Genomic DNA, 8,182 nt, shown 5'->3' with positions numbered 1-8,182 from the left:
CAAGTGTGATGAAGAGAATACCTTGGTCTCTACTTTATACACCCTGCATTAATTCAACTCTATAAAGTAGTATCGCTAGCATTCATGACAACTATAGATATATACTAGAATGACCATACAAAATTTGAGGAATAATTATAATTGAGCAATATAGGATTCTATGGAGAGGATATTGATGTCTTAGGAATACAATTCGAAACTCATAAGCATCCAAACTAGTTATGAAGAGTCATATCTTAATTCATTTAAAGGAAAATTAGATCTAAGGTGTAATCTTCAACAAATTGTATCCTACATGGCATTGGCTACTTCAAATCAATTTTACATTATTGTCTTGTCCCCTCCTTGAATGTGGCATTGTGTTATGATAGATCCAAAAATTATAAATTGTTGAATGATTGCATCGAGATGCTTGCATATGATAATTATGAATGTTTTCGTGAATTGGGTTCTTCTCTCCATTTTTTTTAGAGGTTGAAGTGTATTTTCTTGGAACATATATGTTCTCATTTGCTCTCCCTAACTTCTTCCCTTAATCAACTTGCATGCCAAGATCTATTCATCATATTTGATGCCAAAAATTGCATTGATCACACCATTAAAGATAAAGTCAAGAGGATAATGGTGCCAGAAATTGGGTTAGTGCCAATCATTGGAAACAAAAAATTCATCAGATAAAGGGCCCATCATGAAAGCATAGTCATTTAGTTAAGGGACTTTTCAAATGGAATTATGATAGATAGATTTCATGAGCCTTGTAGAGTTTTTTGAGGAGTACATTTTTAATATCCATTATTTGGGTCTATAGGCAGAAATTTACATCAAAGGATTAGAATCAAAGTTAAGTCTCAAAATATTCAACAACTTGATATGAAGATATTTGTAATGCTATATTGTCAGGGAGCTGGGTAGAATAACACATTCCAATGGAAGAAATTAAATCAATGACAAAGTCATAGGAAAAAGATATAAAAAATGATATGGCAAAAATGGAGTTTGGAAATTTGTGAATGAAGCAAATCATAAACATATTTATATATGTGGTGATCCAATGGTTACATGTCATAACAAAGTATAGTTTTCTTTCAATAAGATTCTAGAGAAAAACTCCAAGCTCAACCAATGAAAAGTTTTTTACAAGACCTTCTCCTTTGAGATACAAATCACTTTTACTATCATGATAAAAATTGACAATCTAACTATGGAGATATCATCGTGACCATTAAATCAACTCATGGATCTTTAATATAAGCAGATTGAGTTAAATCTAAAGGCTTGTGTCTTGGTTGGAGAGGAAGCAAGCAAGGTTTGCTTCAAGTTTCCAACCCACATAACATCAAGGTGAGTTATGACATTGAGGAAACCATTAATAAATGAATGAATTTGATTCAAGTAAAAGGAAATTTTGTTCTATAATAAGTGATGGGCATTCAAATCACAATTTTCAGACCAACACATAGACATGCAACAAATACTTTGATGAGAACGACATGATGAATATTATTATTATTTAAAATGACAAGACAAAATTCATTATTGACAACAAATTCTTCATGATTCGATAAAAGATCAAGAAGAGAGGTGATATCAAGGATCAGAGATCGACTAAAGTAAATCACTATGGAAGCATCTTTCTACATTATATCTAATGGAGACTATATATATATATCTACAATGAAGGAAGAGGTCATCTACAAAAGATGTTAGTAAATTATTATTTTTTGAATATGTCTAGAGATTGAAGTACTAGATATTCACTAGACTAATGATGACAGTTGAATCAAATCATATAAGCAAGTATTGATAAGATTCTATGAGCTTGAAATGCAGCTATAGGCATGTAAATACTTATCATTTGGTAATTTATGTTATCCCTTATGGAGGGACTCTCCACTTGTGGTGAGTGTCTCTGATGATAGTAAAACAAATAAAATCCTTTAAATATAATACATGTTTATGAATTAAAAGGTTCCACATCATCGATATTCATTACAATAAAATTCACCAATGGTAGTGCTTCTAAGGCGTGCCTATGTTGTACATATCTTATATCATAAAGGTCCACATTATCATGTGAGAAGGGAACATTATAGCCTCATCTTGCAATATTTATGGTTATTGTAATTTCAAGGTAAAGCAAGGTGGTAGTATCCTCAAGAAGAGGTCTAATGAGAAGCTTGTTGTCACAATTCATGAAATATTAAAGAAGGCACACAGATTTATCATTAGTGACAAGTCAATGAACACCAAAAATCCAATATTTTTTCCACATAAAAGAGGATAATGATTTCTAGACAAGGTCATTGCGATATTTGTTATACAATCTATTTTGAGTTGACAACCTTTGGTTGCAGAAGCTTATGATAATATTTTGGGATTATTGTGTGTAAGGTTGTTGTTACTCCATCTCAAAAATACATTAATTTGAGCACTTAGGTGAGAATTCCTAATAAGCTATGACTTAGCAAGGTAAAAATATTTAGTGATGGTTGTTCATGTTTGGATCCATCTTCTTTGTAATATTAGAGAGGGGAGAAAATCTACAAATTTAGTACATAGATGGTCTAAGTGATGGTCAATAACATGGCCTATGAAGACCTCATAATCTATCATTTAAAAGAGAAAACCAAGAATTATACGAGATTGTATTCATGGGATTAAATAGTGATTGAAAAATATATAACATGGAATGAGTAGGAATTTAACATTGTTAGGGGAATAATAGTCAATTTTCCTTTCCCAGCTGAACCTTCTTTAGAGGGGAGATGTTCCACTCTCAAATAATCTAAGAAGATAATTTTTTAATCTTCATGTGTAGATTACTAATTTCTATCTTTTACATTTATCTACTCATTGTTGTCTCTCTCTTATTTGTAGATTTTCCACTTGAACCTTCTTTAGAGGGGAGATGTTCCATTCTCAAATAATCTAAGAAGACAATTTCTAAATCTTCATGTGAAAATAAGTATTCTTATCCTTTAGATTTATCTACTCATTTTTTTATCTCTCTTATTTTTAATTATACACATAATATAAGGGTTATTTACCTTGATCTTTTCCTTTATGTTTGAGGATGTTCATATAGGAAAAGAAGGTTGGTACTTTACACATGCTACCAAATATTGTGTAGACTCAATCTAATGATAGTGGCTCCAAAGACCCTAATGATGAAGATGGATAAAGTGAGGCTCTTCAAGAAAACATCTTTGATAATTGAGATTATGAGATCCTTCTACATTAAGATGGCATATGACACTTCTAAGGCAACATAGAAGCTTAGAATATTGATACTTAGAGGGAGTCTAGAAATACATGTGTGTGACTATATAATGTTGATGGGCCTACTTATGTGTATATCATGAGGAAGTGATGACCTATCACCAAAAAATCAAAAAATTGATATCAAATTCAAAGTGAATCTGACAAGAATCCTTGGCGAAAGAATTTTTTTTAAGGAAGTAACTAGAAGACCTGATTTTCCAAGATCAATGTTTAGAGGGAGAAAGTTTGAGATGTAATCCTTCATGATGATATTTTTTCTGAGGTAAATTTCTAAGAGAAATTGTTCGTTATCCACTCTTCTCTATGAAAGAGAACTATGAGGTGAAAACCCTTTGTTCCACCCTCTAGTAGCAACTATGGTGGGTCCACCCTCTAACTTGGTTCATGGTGGATATCATGTGAGTTAAGTTACATGATGCTATTGTAGTTATGTCATGAGATATGATGATATTTCATTGATGGATATATTTAGATGGGAGTTATTGAAAGGTGATGATCTTATCAATAACTAGACCTATTATCATAATAGACTATATTAAGTTGTTGTCTCAGTGTGCTAAAAGTTATGATAATGAACATAAGGTAACTATTGTAAGGTGATAATATTATCAATAGATGACCAACCTTTAATACCAAAAGTATTGAAGGTTATTGGTGTCATTTTTATAGGTTGGATTCTTCTAGACACATTGATATCCATCATGATTATAGGCCAAATTTTTCCAAACATAATGAAAATTATTGGTTTCATAGTTATAACTCAGATTCTACTAGACACATTGATATCCATCATGATTATGGGACAGATTGTGCCAGACATCATGAAAATTATTGGTGTCATTGTTATAGGCTAGATTCTACTAGACACATTGATATCCATCATAATTATAGGCCAAATTTAGCCAGACATCATGAAAATTATTGGTGTCATTGTTATAGGCTAGATTTTGCTGAACACATTGATATCCATCATGGTTATTAGACCAAATTTAGCTGGGCATCATGAAAATTATTGGTGTCATTGTTATAGGCTAGATTTTACCAGACACATTGAGATCCGTCATGGTTATTAGGCCATATTTTGCCAGACATCATGAAAATTGTTATGGTTCTTCAGCGGATATTGTCAAATATCATAACTTAAATCTATTATAGACTACACTTAAAATGGTATTCAAACTTATATTGAAGTTATAGTAATTGCTTAATTTCCCTCCTTGCTAAAAGGAAAAGTGTTGAGAAGTTTAGTCTCATTATGAATTGTAACAAATTCCATATATTATATATGTGTGTGTTGATGGATTTATGTTGATATCCTTAACTATGCCATTCTAAGAATATCATACTGAGATTATCTCTCTTTGTATACTCAAGAACATAATATGTTTTGCATCATTCCTTCCTAACTAAGAGGGAGTGTTAAGTTTGTAGCTACAGTCAAATTGATAAGATCATGAGTTTCATTATTGATGATAATATAAATATTCCTTTATACATATTATAAATATAATATATAATATTTATATATTACACATATTATTTTATACTAACTAATGATGTTTAAACCTCGGAGACATGTCTCTTAAGGCATGTCTCCTTCTCTCATACTTATATGAGATCCAAATCTGCATTTGAAACATATCTATAACAATGGCAATATAATTACATTTGCAAACATGATCCATGCTACTTAATAAAAGAAACCAAAATTTGAAGGGAAATGTCACAAATGCAAGAAGCATGGGCCCAAACCTCTTGAAAGCAAAACCAAGATACTGAACCCAGTATAATTTTTTTTGAAAGCTGTATTTGGTTGGGACTACAACACATGGTGTAGATGCCACTACCATGTAGAATTTGGACACATTGGAGAAAATTGTGTGAAACATCACATGAGCAAAAGAGACATCACTAGAGGATTTTCTATTTGTACAAACTTCAACACCTCGCCAAGAACTATATGAACAATGGAAGACTTGAAGATAAAAAGAAACCCAAGGATGAGAACATTCAAAAGTAGATGAGATGGAAATAGATTCCAAAATATTTTGAGAATGCAAGTCCAAGGCATGAAACAAATATCACTCAAGAATTAGGTGACTCAATAATTTATACTTGATCTCCTATAGAGATAATTGAAACTAAGACTCTGAAGCAAACATCTTACATTAATTCTAGTTAGCTAGAAGGAAAGATCCGTATTGACATTCAAGATGAAAAGGGATCACCAAGTGTCTAAATAAAATCTAGACCTTACCAAGCTATGTCATATTGCAAGGCCCTACTAAGCAAGGTTGGGAGTAACTAAACATTGTGTGGACATTGAGCTATGGTTGGCTCTATCAAGCACTAAAACTGAACTAAGTGGAAGATAGTCTATCATTGAACAAGTATTTATGGCAATTGGAAAGTGAAATTTGTTAAAAGGAAAGGAATTGAATTTATTTATCACCATGAATTTTTGAAGAGCTATTAGTTAAGAGTGATTTATGTGCTTCTTAAAAATTTGTGCATTTTCTTGCTAAAGATTTTCATGTTTTTATAAACCCTACTAAGCATGGCAACTTCCAACAGCAAAAACAAGAAGGGATATAAGATGTTGGTTTGACTAGTTGATTGGAAGGCACCATACTTCAAGTTAAGTCTAGCAATTGTGGAAATGCTTGATCCAATCAGAGGTCAGTAATAGATTCCACCAAAGGTACTAATGATTAATGATATTTGCTCAAATTTTCATTATTCAATTCAAGACATTGGAACCATAGAAATAGATGAGGCTTTGGAAATTTTATGTGTGAATGGTGCATTGAAACTTGAGCATAAAAACTTGGAGACCAAGTGTTTAACCCACATTGCACATATTTCCTAAGACTTCTAGATAAAATGGATAAGGTTTATCCTTAGCCATGTACACAACAAGAAGCTATGGTTGGAGAAACCTATTCTAATAATGAAGAAAATGATTTAGCAAGTCACTAGGCTACCAATATTGAACAAGGAAAAGTCCACCAAAACCCTAAGGGGGGTAGAACTGGAGAATAAAACTCTTTCCAAGTAGGATGGAAGAGGTATGAAAATTAGTTTTGTAATTGAAATGGAGCTGAAATTTGGAATCTATGTGATAGTGCATAAGATCTATAGCTCCAGTCATCTCAATAGCATGTCGTGTGAGGTAGTTGATCTGGCTCTCAAGGTGGTGAAGAACAACATGTCATTTGACCTTGCCAAGATAACACTAAATCAATTCAAAAAGAACATGGAGAGCGTTAGGACTTTGAAGAGTAACCTATGTAAGTTTGGTTCTAACTTGTTTATTCTTCTTTGTGCAAAATTTTTCCCTTTCAAAGTCTCAGTCACATGGAAAAGATGTACCAATACTATATCAAATCAATGAGTATAAAGTAGAGATGGGTGAGAACTTTGTCAGTCTCATGGATAATTATTTTTATTCATTCAAGGAAAAGATGAATAAAAAAATCATAATTCCTAAGAAACTTGTAGAAGATTACAAGGATGATGCTTGTTTCATGTTAGACTGTGTTAAGGTATACATTCAAGAAATCAAACCTAGAGTGGTGTGGGTTAAGCCTCTAAGCTATGAGATTAACATTGATGAGACCAAGGAAATCATTGAGGCACTATTGAATGAACTATTGATCCCAAAGCTACATATTTTGCTACTTATGATGAAGCCAAAGCTAGAATAGAACTTGAAATAAATCTTCCTCAAGCAATTAGAAAAGGAAAGAAAAGGATAGCAAAACTAAGGCAAGAAAGTTTTACTCTCCTATTGATAGAAGGAAAAGGAGAACATCCAAATCTAGAAAGAAGTTAAAATTAGGTGAAGAAGAAGTAGAGGATGTTATTTTCAAGAGAAACTAAAAGAGATTGATTCAGGAGCTAGCATGATAAACTTCAACTCTCTTAGATATGAAACCAAGAATGCAAATGAGAAGATGCAAGTTGAAGACATGATTATGTCCAAGTTAGGTAAATGGAAATATTCACCTGATCAACTTGTGCAACAAATTCCCAATGAACTCATGGAAATAATCAAGCTAAGATGGAAAAATGCTAAGAAGACTACAAAGGATATATTTTAAAAAAATCTAAAGCAAGTCATGTTGAGTCTTAGTGATAAAGAAGTAAAAGAATACATGAAGAACAATGAAGAAAAATTCACTCCAATATTCAACACTTGCATGATATTGGTTAATGGCATTAAACATGGTGAAGATAGCTACAACTACATGGAAGAATATCTACAATCTTCATCAAAAGGGTTTTTTCTTGTTCATGTTAGTAATAAAGATGATGATCATGACAAGGAAGAAAAGGATATTAATGATGAAGAAGACATGGAAATAGATGGTGTTAATCTATATGATGAGGAGCAAGAATAGGAAGCTACCAATGAGAATCTCCCTTAGATTCAAAGTGTTGAGGAAATTGTCCTAGAGAAGATTGTAGTTATAGTTATGGCCTCATTTCCTCGTTCTATGAGAAAAGATTTAAAGCCATCAAGCTCAAAAAAAGATTTTACAATGTTGGTTGTGGAAACCGCTACAATTCCAAGCACCCAACCAATATTTGCACCTATTCAACTAAGTACTACATTAACTAAACTAATCAACACTTCATCTAACAAGCAACTAGTGCTTCCTCCTTCATTAGATTTGGCTACACAACCACTAGGTATTTTTACTATCAATGCAATATCTACTTTTTTTTCTTGTCCTTCTATTTCTACTATTGTTACAATCCCAAAAATACAAATAGTTAGTACAAAGATAGTTGAGAGCAAGCCTCAACTAAGTACTAAAGTGTCAAGCAAGGGAAAAGGTAAAGAAGAAGACATTGATCTTGATGAGGATATAGTTATCCCAAATTGGGATATATC

The sequence above is a fragment of the Cupressus sempervirens genome, chromosome 6 (genome assembly GCF_028749045.1).
Source record: "Cupressus sempervirens isolate cs-2001-9-10 chromosome 6, ASM2874904v1, whole genome shotgun sequence".
NCBI lineage: Eukaryota > Viridiplantae > Streptophyta > Pinopsida > Cupressales > Cupressaceae > Cupressus > Cupressus sempervirens.
This window is presented reverse-complemented; position numbering follows the sequence as displayed.